At 40.7% G+C, this 13,502-nt stretch overlaps 1 protein-coding gene across 4 annotated transcripts in view; it reads right to left on the reverse strand.

The window, feature by feature from the left end:
* Positions 1–13,429, reverse strand: part of SCYL2 (SCY1 like pseudokinase 2) — a 64,391-nt gene extending 50,962 nt beyond the window's left edge. The window contains exon 1 of one of the 4 annotated variants that reach the window (XM_062203066.1): positions 13,216–13,429. The gene's annotated coding sequence lies outside the window, so the exon portion shown is untranslated. Of the gene's footprint in view, positions 1–673; positions 691–13,215 lie in introns of those variants that run through there. The other 3 variants (XM_062203064.1, XM_062203062.1, XM_062203065.1) reach the window with 3 other exon arrangements.
* Between the last annotated feature and the right edge of the window lie 73 nt (positions 13,430–13,502).

Consider the following 13,502-nt stretch of genomic DNA (forward strand, 5'->3'; position numbering starts at 1 on the left):
AATAGATTACAGAATTAGCACAGAACATTAAAATGCTAACAAAGTTTTTAGAGGAAACTATGAACACTATAAAAAAATGGAACACAATAAAAGATCCAAATAAAAATTCGAGAAATTAAAAATAATATATACGTAATAAATTTAGCAAATATGAACAGAATACAGTGTAGGGTGACAAAAGATTAGTGAAACCTGCAGACAGAGTAAAAGGTTGAAAAGATGAACACAGACTTAGTAATATGTGGGGCAATATCACAAGAGTAACAATATATACAGATCCCCAGAATGAGCCCAGACCTGGTCCACTGTGGCCCTTTGGGGAGTGAACCAGTGGATGAAAGATGCTTCTCTGTCTGTCTCACCCTCTCTGTAACTCTGCCTTTCAAATAAATCTTCCCCTCCGTGCAAATTTTCTTTTTTAGTTTCCCCAGACTTCACATCAGAGACTATGTATGGCAGAGAACAAATGAATGATTTCTTTAAAGTGTTAACAGAAACTGTCAGAATTTGGTAGGTGGGGAGAAAAAAATCTTTCAAAAATCAAAGTGAAATAAAGGTTTTTTCAGAAAAACAAAATCTGAGAGAATGTGTTACTAGACAATCACTTCAAGAAATATTAAAGACAGTACTTTTTAAAAAAAAAAAAACTTATTTATTTGAAAGGCAGACTTACATAGAGAGGAAAGACAAGAGTTCTTCCACCTACTGGTTCACTCCTCAAATGGCTGCAATGGCCACGGTTGGGCCAGGCTGAAGCCAGGAGCCTGGAACTCCAATCAGATCTTCCACATGAGTGGCAGGGATCCAAGCACTTGGGCCATCTTCTGCTGCTTTCTCAGGGGCATTAGCATGGAGCTGGATTGGAAGTGGAGCAGCGAGGACTTGAACCAGCACCCATATGGGATGCTGGCATTGCAGGAAGTGGATTAATCCACCACGCGTGATGTAGTATAAAAATAGTTGAAGGCATACTGTGGTAAGTTAAAGATACACATTGTAAACTCCAGAACAATAATTAAAATAATAAAAAGCTATCACTAACAAGCCAATAGTAGGAATAAAATAAGAATCATAAAATAAACTGATAAATACAAAAAGAAACAGAAACAAATAACAAATATGGCAAATAGAAATTCAATAGTAAGATGGCTGACATATCCATTCATATCAATAATTACATCACGTGTAAGCAGACATTTTCAAACTGGATAAAAAAGCAAGACCAATATAATGAAAAAAAAATTGCTGAGAGAAAGTGAAAAAAAAAAAACCCTAAATAGATGGAAAGAAAAATTGTGATTACAATTAGAAAACTTAGTGTTGTTAAGATATCAATTCTCCCCATCAACCTACAGATTCAATGCAATTCAATCAAATCCCATCAGGCATCTGTGGAAACTGACAAATGTATTCTTAAAATACTACCCTGAGAACACATCCATAGGCTTCATTAGATTGCCAAAGGGATCCTTGGCACAAAATAGGTTGAAAAACCCTTTCACACTACAAATCTTCCACTTCCATGTGTACTCTTTCCTAAAACTGATTTGCTTGAGAACAAGTCTACGCTCTGAAGATTTTCCTTAATCATCTCTTCCTTCACAATTTTTCCCCAAGTGACTAAAAACAACATTTCTTTCAGTCATCTCAGACTTCCATAGAGCATTTCTCCGAGTCTAAAAAGCCTTGCAGGGAAAAGGGCATGCAATTTGACAACACATTAATTCTGAGAGAACATACCTTAAGAATAAAGCGAAATGTTGGTAAGAAGAACAAAGGTGACTGTGCTTTATTTCTTCCAAGAAGATCTTAACAATATGTATCAGAACATGTTTATTTCAACTGATAAACATGAACTCCAAGGTTTTGATGAAGAACAATGACAATATACAACAACCTAGAAACTTGCAACAATATTTAAAAAAAAAGATTTATTTACTTATTTGAGAGGCAGAGTTCAGATAGAAGGAGAGACAGAGAGAGATGTCTTCCATCCACTGGTTCACTCCCCAAATGGCCACAAATGGCTGGGGCTGGGCCAATCTGAAGCAAGGAACCAGAAGCCTCTTCTGGATTTCCCATGTTGGTGAAGGAGTCCAAGCACATGGGCCAGCTTCTGCTGCTACCCCAGGCCATTAGCAGAAAGCTGGATTGGAAAAGGAGCAGCCCAAACACACACTGGTGCCCATAAGGGATGCTGGCGCCGCAGGAGGAGGCTTAACCCACTACACCCCAGCACCGGCCACAATATTTAAACTCTTAACAACAACAAAAAACTTAAAGATGCCCTTAACTTGAAAACACACAAAGGGGTACACAGTTCTTCAAAAATATTGGAAGATCACTGGACTAAGGCAGCACTTATTTGTATCCAGTTTTCTTTTTTTTTTTTTCTTTTTTTTTTTAACTTTTATTTAATGAATATAAATTTCCAGTGTACAGCTTATGGATTACAGTGGCTTCCCCCTCCCATAACTTCCCTCCCACCCGCAACCCTCCCCTCTCCTGCTCCCTCTCCCCTTCCATTTGCATCAAGATTCATTTTCAATTCTCTTCACATACAGAAGATCAATTTAGTATAAAGGTTTCAACAGTTTGCACTCACATAGACACACAAAGTGAAACATACTGTTTGAGTACTAGTTATAGCATTAAATCACAATGTACAGCACATTAAGGACAGAGATCCCACATGAGGAGCAAGTGCACAGTGGCTCCTGTTGTTGACCCAACAAATTGACACTCTAGTTTATGGCGCCAGTAACCACCCTAGGCTGTCGTCATGAGTTGCCAAGGCTATGGAAGCCTTCCAAGTTTGCCGACTCTGATCATATTTAGACAAGGTCATAAAAGACAGGGTGAGGATAGTAACCAATGATCCTAAGAGTGGCATTAACCAGGTTTGAACAATTATACAGCATTAAGTGGGGAAGAGGACCATCAGTACACACAGGTTGGGAGTAGAGCCATTGGTGGTAGAGTAGAGGTTATGATTACAAAGGAATGAGGCCCAAGTACGCTAGACAGAGTCTAGAACAAAGGACAGAGTCATTATTAGAGGAGCTAAGAAAGGTGCTGTCTAAGCTACAATTAAGTTTTCTGATTGAGAGGCAAATAGAACCTGATAGAAGGGGCTTAATAATAATCTGGTGGGCTTTAGGCCTTGTAAGTTAAGAGGCCCAGACCTATCTATCTCTTCACATGGGGTATATCCTAAGGGAGGTGTGAACCTCCTAGGGGAAGGCACTCTGTTGACTTTCATTACTTGGCTGGCCTGGGAGGAGAGCTGGCCAGGTAAAGGCAGGGGGCATCTCTAACAAGAAATTTACAGTTCTGCCTGCAATGTTGCTGACCCTACTTGACCACACCCTCAGCTGCAGTGGTCACTTTGGAAGTTGGGCTGAGTGAAGGGCTTTTCAGCTTAGAGCCAATAAGATCTGTGGCTCTGACCTGGGCATCCTTCGACTCCAGGGCAGGTCCATTTCCAGTGATCCAACTCTTGGCAGAGCTGCCAGGGCTCTTCACAAGTTGAGTTCTGCTGAAGCCCAGGCTTGCCACTTTGAAAGCCACTGCAGTGGACTGGCCTGTTGGGTCTCCTTGAGGGCAGATCACTGTACAGATGAGCCATTAATAGGCCTGCCACCCATTGCTTCTGATGCCTAGCTTTCTTTTCCTCCTGGTTTGTGTTAAAGCAGACCAGAGGATGCAAGTCAAGGGAGTGCCCATGTCCCATCTCTAATCTTCGGTGGCCTGAACTACAAGTCTATAGTCACAGGCATGTTCTGTAGTAGTTTTTCTAAGGTAGACAATGCCCATGAGGAAAATTATATTCTGAATTTAAAACTTTCTTTCCCTTTGGTCTGAAAGGGAGGTTTTTTCTACTTACTGTATACTTTGCTGATGGCGAAGTGAATCTAGCTATGAGATTATTATTTAAGTTCTTATTTTGGCTATGCTATTACAGAAAAATGTTAGCCATCTCTTTTATAAGGTCTAAAGATTAAATTGTGCATCCTACAGATTACTTCATAATAGAATTAGTTTCCTACCTTGAAGAGAATAGAGAAATGAAAGAACAAGTTGGGCTTAGAATAGAGAAATGAGGGAGCAAGTCCTAGATCGCTTGCTGACAATAGCAATATCGCATGAATACTTAGCAAACAGTTTCAACCATTAGATAACAACTTAAGAAAACATTTACCAGAAGGTCCAATGCCTTCTATAAATTTTAAGAATCATGTATTTGAAAACACCTCTTAAATATCTAACATGGTGTAGTTTGTTTAACCAGTAAACTTAAGCACAACCATATAATATATAAATATATAGACCATATTGGTCTAGTATGCTATGTTATATGTGTGTACATATTGTATGTCCACATGGGGAAATTTTATTAAGAGTTTTATTTTAAATGGCTTATAGATAAGATTGTCCATAAATTTAAGCTGCTAAAATCAATCAAAGATACATTTTAATTTGTGTGACCTGAATCTGTGTATCATATGTTTTAAACTTGTTGGTAGAAAGAAACTAAAAACATTTTATATGGTTGTATCCAGTTTTCTGTTAACTGTATTTACTTAAATATAATCTATTTTCTTTGTATTAAAGATTTGAACTGTCTATAAACAGAAATGCTCACTTTCCCTTTTAAATTTAATGTGGCATTTTTATAAGCAGTTACAAAATGTTGCTACAGGAATTATAAAAACATTTATTTGCTATGCCAAGTTCTTCGTGAACATCTGCTGCTGATATTGATGGGAAGGTAAAGTGATATAGAATCTTCTTTGAAACTTATTTATCCATTTCTTTAACTTTGCCTGCATAGCTACATATTACATGCTATGCACCATGTTACATCCTGGGAATGCAGGTGTATAGGGAAATACTTCTTGTCTTTAAAGACTCAGTCCAGCAGCAGCAGATCCAGACCTGCGGAGCTGTAACAATTAACAAGAGGCATAAATGTTCCATGCCATAGGAACATAAAAATGCACTCAAAAATGAAGTGATTTTCAGGCAGGAACAAAAGGGAAGGAATATTCAAAAAGAGGGAATATCAAGTACCAAGATATGAGGAGAGGAAGATTATGGTAAGATCTGAAAATAAGAATACAGAATGAAAACAAAGAACTGATATTCAAACCTGAGATACCTATCCATCATCTAAACAGAGTCAACAATGGTGTACTCCATGTACCTGATACCATATTGGTATAAGAAACTGAGGAGGAGGTAAAGGAAAAACTGACTATGAAGAACTTTACCAGAAATGGAGAAGAAAGAAAAGTAAAACAATCACAACAACTGCTTAATATACATGTACAGAGTGTCAGAACTGCAAAAAGAACAGAAGAATGTTTTCTAACAGTAACACAAGGGATGTTTTTAATGGTGAGTAGGAGTGAATGAGGGAGAGAATGGGAAAACTGTAGGAGTGAAAACACAGCAGTTCAGATAAAAGCTGGAAAAAAACAAAGGATGGAAAAGGAGACTGGAAGTATAAAGGCAAGCTAAGATAAGCCACAGAAAAGTTTTAGACTTGAGTAAGATGATCAACTATTCATTGTATCAAGCAGAATGAAAGATATACTAGGGACAGAGGCAGGTATGGCAAGACTGAAAACTTTAATATGTAGTCAGAGATGATATTCATAATCAGAATATAAACACAGGAAGAAATAAAGGAAAGGCCATTGGAAATACAGGCACGAAAAATTGGGAAGAAATGGTGAGAAGAGGGTGTCAAAGGTACTAGTTACAAGGCTGTTTGTTTTATATTTATATATTAAAAGTAAATTATGTCCTGCATTTTCATATTACAGTTCACATTTTAAACAAATTTTAAAAGTTGAGGAGACTGCTGGATTATGGAAATAGCAGCAAGAAAGAAAAAAAATTAAGAAACAAGTAGGAGTTAGAACTAAAAGAACGTACTGATAAATTAGATAAAAGAAAGGGACAAAATAGCAATGTCATGCCCCTACTTCCAAGTCCAATTTCAGAATCTAAGTGGAGGGTGAAACCATTTGCAAAGGCAGGAGCTACAGGAAAAAGTTGATTGTTTGTGGGAGGAACAACTCAATTTTGGGGATGCAGAAATTTTGTTGTCTGGATGATGTTCATATGGAGCTACCTATTAGGTTTTTAGATATGAAGGCCAAAAACTTAGGGAAAAAAAATAAAGTCTAGGGGCCAGCACTGTGGCATGGCGGGTAAAGCTGCCACCTGCAGTGCTGGCATCCGATATGGGTGCCAGTTTGAGTCCTGGCTGCTCAACTTCCAATCCAGTTCTCTGCTATGGCCTGGGAAAGCAGTAGAGGATGGCCCAGGTCCTTGGGCCCCTGTACCCCTGTGGGAGACCCAGAAGAAGCTCCTGGCTCCTGGCTTTGGATTGGCCCAGCTCCAACCATTGCAGCCATCTGGGGAGTGAACCAGCAGATGGAAGACCTCTCTCACTCTGCCTCTGACTCTCTGTAACTCTGCCTTTCAAATAAATAAATAAATCTTAAAAAAAAAAAAAAAGTCTAGATTGAAGTTAAAAATTGGGCACTATGAGCCCAAATAAAGAATGCAGCCTTGGAAAAGGTCTCCCAAGGATATCATGAGAGTAACAGACAGCTAAGGACAGAATTATCTCAATAAACCAATAAGACCTAAACTTAAATGAGATATTGAATTATTGGCAACTGCCAGTTGACATGTGTGAAATGTATGGTCCAAATATCTTTTCTTATAATCATAGTTCTTTCTAAATTTTCACTTTGTTAATTAGTACAGAAATAAGCCCATTTTTCCAAAGACAAAAATTATAAACGAGAAAAATATTTAGCCATTTCTCCTTGCACAATACTTAGTGGAATTCACTTAAAATTCAGCCCTTTTCCCCTTCCAAATCTCAGCAAAAATAAGATTCGGCGAAACTTCAGTATAATCTGAAGACTGTCTACCAACTTATGACCTGGCTTTCAGCAGAGTTGAGTATGCAAATTTCTTGTAACATAGATTTGATGTGCACCTGGCAGAAAGTGGGTTGAATGGTACAGCACCTAATGGCAGGTAGATGAAAAGAACTGAAAATTTTTTCAGTTCTGTCTGGTCATGAATCTAGATGTAACAGGAAAATAATGGGTAAAATCAGGCTAAAGACACTTCCTCAATTTTTAAATAATACAATTATGAAGTGTCCCTAACTTCCCCAGGAACAAAATATTAAAAAGCAGAATTACCTTGTATTTTTTGTTGAAAATACTGCTATACAAATAGAAAGGTTACTGAAAAATGACATCTGACAACGAAATTATACTTCGCAACTTTGTTTCAAGGCACCTAGCAGAGGCCAGGTTGACAAGAAGCACAAAATAATACATACTGACTACAAAGAACTGTAATATAAGTAATACATATGAACTGAAATATTCTCTTTAATCCCTTAAAGAGGCATAAGGGTGTGAGATTTCTATGTAAATACTTAGAAATAAAAGAATATAATCATTTATTTATACAGTTAAGTATTCATAAAATGAAATTCTATAATTCTAAATAAGAATTACATTATATGACATTAAATACTTTCAGTAAAATGTTTCATAAAATTTGAGAAAAAACTTTGTGACCACATTCCTATATGCAGTGCTCATCTGTTTATACCTATAGATAGAAAATCGTGAGATACAGTCTCGAAAAATTTATTTCTTCTTCTTGAGGCACTCAGAGAAAGATTAAAAAAAAAAAAAAAAAAGGGCTTGGCTTATTCTTTAGCCTAAACAAAAGTCATGTTTAATCTTATTCAAAACAACATGGATTGTACCAGCTGAGTATTCTCATTCTTTTAAAAAGTATCTAATTATTATCAGTTGAGCCAGAACAGACTAGTTACAGCGGTAAGCCTAATTTTTTATAGAAAACTTTTTTTAATAAATACAAATTTCAAAAGTACAACTTTTGGATTATAGCAGTTTTTCCCCTAATAACCTCCCTCCCACCCACAAACCATCCCATCTCCTACTCCCTCTCCCATCCCATTCTTCATTAAGATTCATTTTTAGGCCGGCGCCGTGGCTTAACAGGCTAATCCTCCACCTTGCGGCGCCGGCACACCGGGTTCTAGTCCCGGTCGGGGCACCGGATTCTATCCCGGTTGCCCCTCTTCCAGGCCAGCTCTCTGCTATGGCCCGGGAAGGCAGTGGAGGATGGCTCAAGTCCTTGGGCCCTGCACCCGCATGGGAGACCAGGAAAAAGCACCTGACTCCTGGCTTCGGATCAGCACAATGCACTGGCCGCAGTGGCCATTGGAGGGTGAACCAACGGCAAAAAGGAAGACCTTTCTCTCTGTCTCTCTCTGTCACTATCCACTCTGCCTGTCCAAAAAAAAAAAAAAAAAGATTCATTTTTAATTATCTTTATATACAGAAGATCAACTTAGTATATACTAAGTAAAGATTTCAACAGACTGCACCCACAAAAACACACCAAGTATAGAGTACTGTTTGAAGACAAGTTTTACCATTAATTCTCATAGCACAACACATTAAGGACAGAGGTCCTATATGAGGAGCAAGTGCATAGTGACTTCTGTTGTTGATTTAACAGCTGACACTCTTATTTATGACATCAGTAATCACCCAGGCTCTTGTCATGAACTGCCAAGGCTATGGAAGCCTCTTGAGTTCACAAACTCCGACCTTATTTAGATAAGGCCATAATCAAAGTGGAATTTCTCTCCTCCCTTCAGAGAAAGGTACCTCCTTCTTTGATGGCTCCTTCTTTCCACTGGGATCTCACTCACAAAGATTTTCCATTTAGGCAATTTTTTGCCATAGTGTCTTGGCTTTCCATGCCTGAAATACTCTCATGGGCTTTTTAGCCAGATCTGAATGCCTTAAAGGCTGATTCTGAGGCCAGAGTGCTGTTTAGGGCATTTGTCATTCTATGAGTCTGCTGTGTATCCCGCTTCCCATGTAGGATCATTCTCTCCTTTTTAATTCTATCAATTATTATTAGCAGACACTGGTCTTATTTATGTGATCCCTTTGACAATCTTATCTTTATGATTAGTTATGAACTTAAACAGATCACTTTATCTAGTAGGATGGCATTGGTACCTGCCAACTAAGCCTAATTTTAAAAGCACACAAAAAACTGAAGACACAGGGTCGTAACTATGGCGTAATAGGTTAAGTCTCTGCCTGCGACTCCAGCATCCCATATGGGTGCTGGTTCCAGACCTGGCTGCCACACTTCCAGTGTAGCTCCCTGTTAATGCACCTTGTTAAGCAGTGGAAGATGGCCCAACTACTTGGGCCTCTGAACCCACATGGGAGACCTAGAACAAGCTCCTGGCTCTTGGGTTCGGCCTGCTCCAGCCCTGGCTGTTGTGGCCATTTGGGAAGTGAATCAGCAAATGAGAGATATCTGTCTCTCTGTCTGTACCTCTCTCTCTAACTCTGCCTTTTGAAGAAATAAGAAATAAAAAAAAAAAAAAAAACCTGAAGAGACTTTTAGCAATGTACAGGGAAATACATATCAATTCAATTACTACTGGGCACCTACTAGGTGAAAAGTACCATGCAAAGTGCAATGGCAGAACTAAGAAGTAAAGCATTCAGTCTCCAGCATTAGTTACAAACCTAAGACCACTGTGCAATAAGATTCAAAAAGCAATATATGCTTACATAGCAAATTAGTAACTTAAACAATAAAATCTGAGAAAAGATTACATTCAAGTAAGTTATTTTGAAGAAACTTCTAGCACATACCCTAATTAGGGTAGTTTTTTACCATGTTATTCAGATTTTTGAAATTATTTTTAGAAAGAAATAGTAGCAATAGTAGTAGTAGTAGTAGGGCTGCAACTTCTCATTATTCAGCTCCTCCAACTGAAGAGGAGGGAAAAGGAAAAATTGGGTAAGAATTTAGACTAAATGATCACTAGGGTCACTTCTATAGCTGTATACTTCTCTTTTTTAAATTGTTTTATTTGCTGAAAAAGGAATATATATAGAGAGAGACAGACAGAAATATCACCCATTTACTAGTTCACTCCCAAAATGCCTGCACAGTCAGGGCTGGGGCCAGGCAGAAGCTGGAAGCTGTGAATTCAATTTGGGTCTCACATGTGAGTGGTAAGAACACAATTACTTGAGCCATCCACTGCTACCTCTCAGGGTACACATTAGCAAGAGGTTGGAACCCGGAAAAGAGCCAGGACTTGAACTCAGGCACCCTGATATAGGATGTGAGTGTCACAGCAGCATCATAACTGCAAGCCAAATGCCCAGTCCCTACAGTGTTTTCTTATGAAAAGAATGAAATCTGTAATACAATGTGTGAAAACAAGCTCATAAAACACCAAATTACTGTCGAAGACAATGATTTTCAGACTCTCATGAACATCTAACTAAACTTGCTAATTTGTTAAACTATACAGATTCCTGTACACTATCTCAAACATTTGGAATCAGAATTTTTGAAGGTGTAGTTAGAGCATTTGCACCCTGAGTAAACACCTACAGGTGACTTTGATGCAGAGCCAAGTGTGAGAAGTGTTAGAGGGTTAAGCACATAATCTTCAGTGGCAAGGAAACCAAATTTCAAATGTCAATTCTGATACTTAATAGGGCTGGGACCAACAATGAGGCTCCCTAACACTATTTTCTAATTTATAAAAAGGGAGAAAAGCCAGCTATACCTCAAGTAATTGTTGTGAGGATTCACAATGATGATGCATGTAAAATGCTTAGTACAATTCCTGGCATATTTAGTAAGTGTTCAGTGAATTCATTCATTGAATATTCAGTAAGCACTTAGATGGTATAGGTGAGGAACACCTTATTAATTTATTAAGAATTAATAAATATCACAACTCTGCAACAGTGTCAGGAGAATCAAGGGAACTTTTTTTTTTTTTTTTTTTTTTTGGACAGGCAGAGTGGATAGTGACAGAGAGAGACAGAGAGAAAGGTCTTCCTTTTTGCCGTTGGTTCACCCTCCAATGGCCACTGCGGCCAGTGCATTGTGCTGATCCGAAGCCAGGAGCCAGGTGCTTTTTCCTGGTCTCCCATGCGGGTGCAGGGCCCAAACACTTGGGCCATCCTCCACTGCCTTCCCGGGCCATAGCAGAGAGCTGGCCTGGAAGAGGGGCAACCGGGATAGAATCCGGTGCCCCGACCGGGACTAGAACCCGGTGTGCCGGCGCCGCAAGGTGGAGGATTAGCCTGTTAAGCCACGGCGCCGGCCAAGGGAACCTATTCTAATCAGGAAAGTCTCCCCTGAAATGCACTGAATGATGAATTGGTATTAATTAGATAAAAAGGAAAGGAAGAAGATTCCCATGCTCTTGGAGATATTCAGGAAGGATCATAACCAAAAGAAATCATACACCTGAAGCTGAGAACACAAAAGAGGACAGGGCAGCAAGAAAAAGGAAGTGTAAGGAATCACCTCGGCCCAGAGGTTAGACAGGCAATCAGGAGCCAACCTTACAGGAGCCACCTTGTAAGACACATTAAGGATTTAGGTTTGTCTTAAAAAGAAGCCACTGAAGGATTTTAAACACAAACACGATGTGTTTAGATTTGCATTGTGAAAAGGCTACTCAGCCTGGTGTGGAACACACAGAAACCAGAGAAGATGCAGTAGACTACCATCAGGAGGCTACTAGAGTAGTACACATGAGAGACGGTGGTAACCGGAACGAGAGAACCAGTGCTGAAGAAGAGTACACACACCTAACAGGCAAAATCAACAGGACCTCACGAGAGTCTGAGAATGACCATGAGAAAGGAACTACCAAACTTCAACTCCTAGAGAGATGGTGATGCTACTCAATGAGTAACAACACAATAAAAGGACCTGTTTCTTCCCATGGTGTGGGGGACGTTCGATCATGAATTTCGAATACATTAGTATGAGTAATTATTCACAATTATAGGATTAATTTGTCCAGAAAAATTCCATTGTATGGAAGCACACTGTGCCTGTATTTATTTTACTGTGTGTTTACGGATCTTAGAGACAAAACAATAGGTTTTTGCATTTGGGTAAAGAAGGTCTTAACAGAATGAAGGTGCTTATCTTCCGGTTCCTTTCCTTTACACAGTCCCCCAAAAGCATCTCTAGGATACTATAATATTGACTCAAGAAATAATTTTTACATAAACCATTACATTTTTGAAAAATATTTATACGAAAAAAATGACAGGAAGCCAAACCAAAAAGCAAACAATGCCTGCAAGGCCCCTGCCTTTCAAGCCATCACTAGACAGGCTCACGTTTTACAATGGTAAACTGGTTTACAGCATTTTCATTTCAAACTATTGGCTTCCCAGAACTAACACATGCTACTTAGAAAACTTCTTACTCATGGAATCCAATTTTTTTTTAAAGCATCACCATACAAATAATTCCTGAATTTGACCTACATAATACTAGTTGGCAACTTACAATTAAATCACTACTTGGCATAGCACTTTTAAGTCGCTTGAGTCAGGAGTCTCACCAAGTCTGTTACAGGGGTAGATCTGACAATATTGGTCTCCCTGATCACCGACCACAGGTACACGTTCAGTTGGATCCCCAGAAGTTCTTCCAAGCTCCTACGCTCTAAACCTTCCTCCATCCGTTCTCTCTCGCTTAGAAAACACAGGAGTGCAGGAGCCACCGATGGGGTTTTCAGTGTTAGCAAAACATCTGCCCCACCCACCTCACACACAATAACCTTCCCTTCCAGAACTGTAGCTGCTGTCAGGGAAGGAGGCTGGAGGGAGGGCCCGGCTGGAGACCCAGGTTCCCGGAGCCAGACCTCAGAACCGAGAGGAGCTGTCTCACCCACCCCCAGGGCAGTGTCCAATTTCCCAAAAGGGTACCGAGATCGCCACTAAGGAAACCCGAGCTCCGGAACCCGCGTCGGGGATTCCCCCTCTGACAGACGACTCCAGTCCCAGGTCTCCCTAACCCCTCCAGGCCTCTTTCGGGGCACTCGGTCCTCTCGGATCCGCTCCCCTAGGATCGCCGTTCCCCCGGCCCGGCTTCGCGCGGCCCGCCCGGCCCGCAGCCTGCACACCGTCACCAGGCAACAGTGGCCAGCCCGGGCGGCCCCCGGAGGCCTACGCCAGGCGCGGGTCCTTCCCCGTTCCCTCCTCGCCAGGGTTGAGAGCCGGGGGAGAGCGCGGCCTCGAGACAGACCGCTCGGGGCTAGTGGCCACTCACCTCTTTCCTCTCTCCCGGGAGGGGCGGTGCTGGGGCTCGGTCCCCCCGCCCCCCTAAAAGCCACCTGCCTGTCCCCGCTCAGCCTCCGCGCCTGGCCGCTGTCGCCGGCTTACTCCATAGCCTCTGCTACCCCCGCGGCCGCAAAGGCTGGAGCTGGAGGAGGAAAGGGGGAGGGGAGGGGAGGGACTGGGGAGGAAGAGTAAGGGAGGGGGAAGAAGACAGAGAGACCTGCCGGCCAGGGCATGACGTCACTTCCGGCTGTTTCGGAAGGGGCGGGACCCGGGCTT

Source organism: Lepus europaeus, chromosome 10 (genome assembly GCF_033115175.1).
Source record: "Lepus europaeus isolate LE1 chromosome 10, mLepTim1.pri, whole genome shotgun sequence".
Classification (NCBI taxonomy): domain Eukaryota; kingdom Metazoa; phylum Chordata; class Mammalia; order Lagomorpha; family Leporidae; genus Lepus; species Lepus europaeus.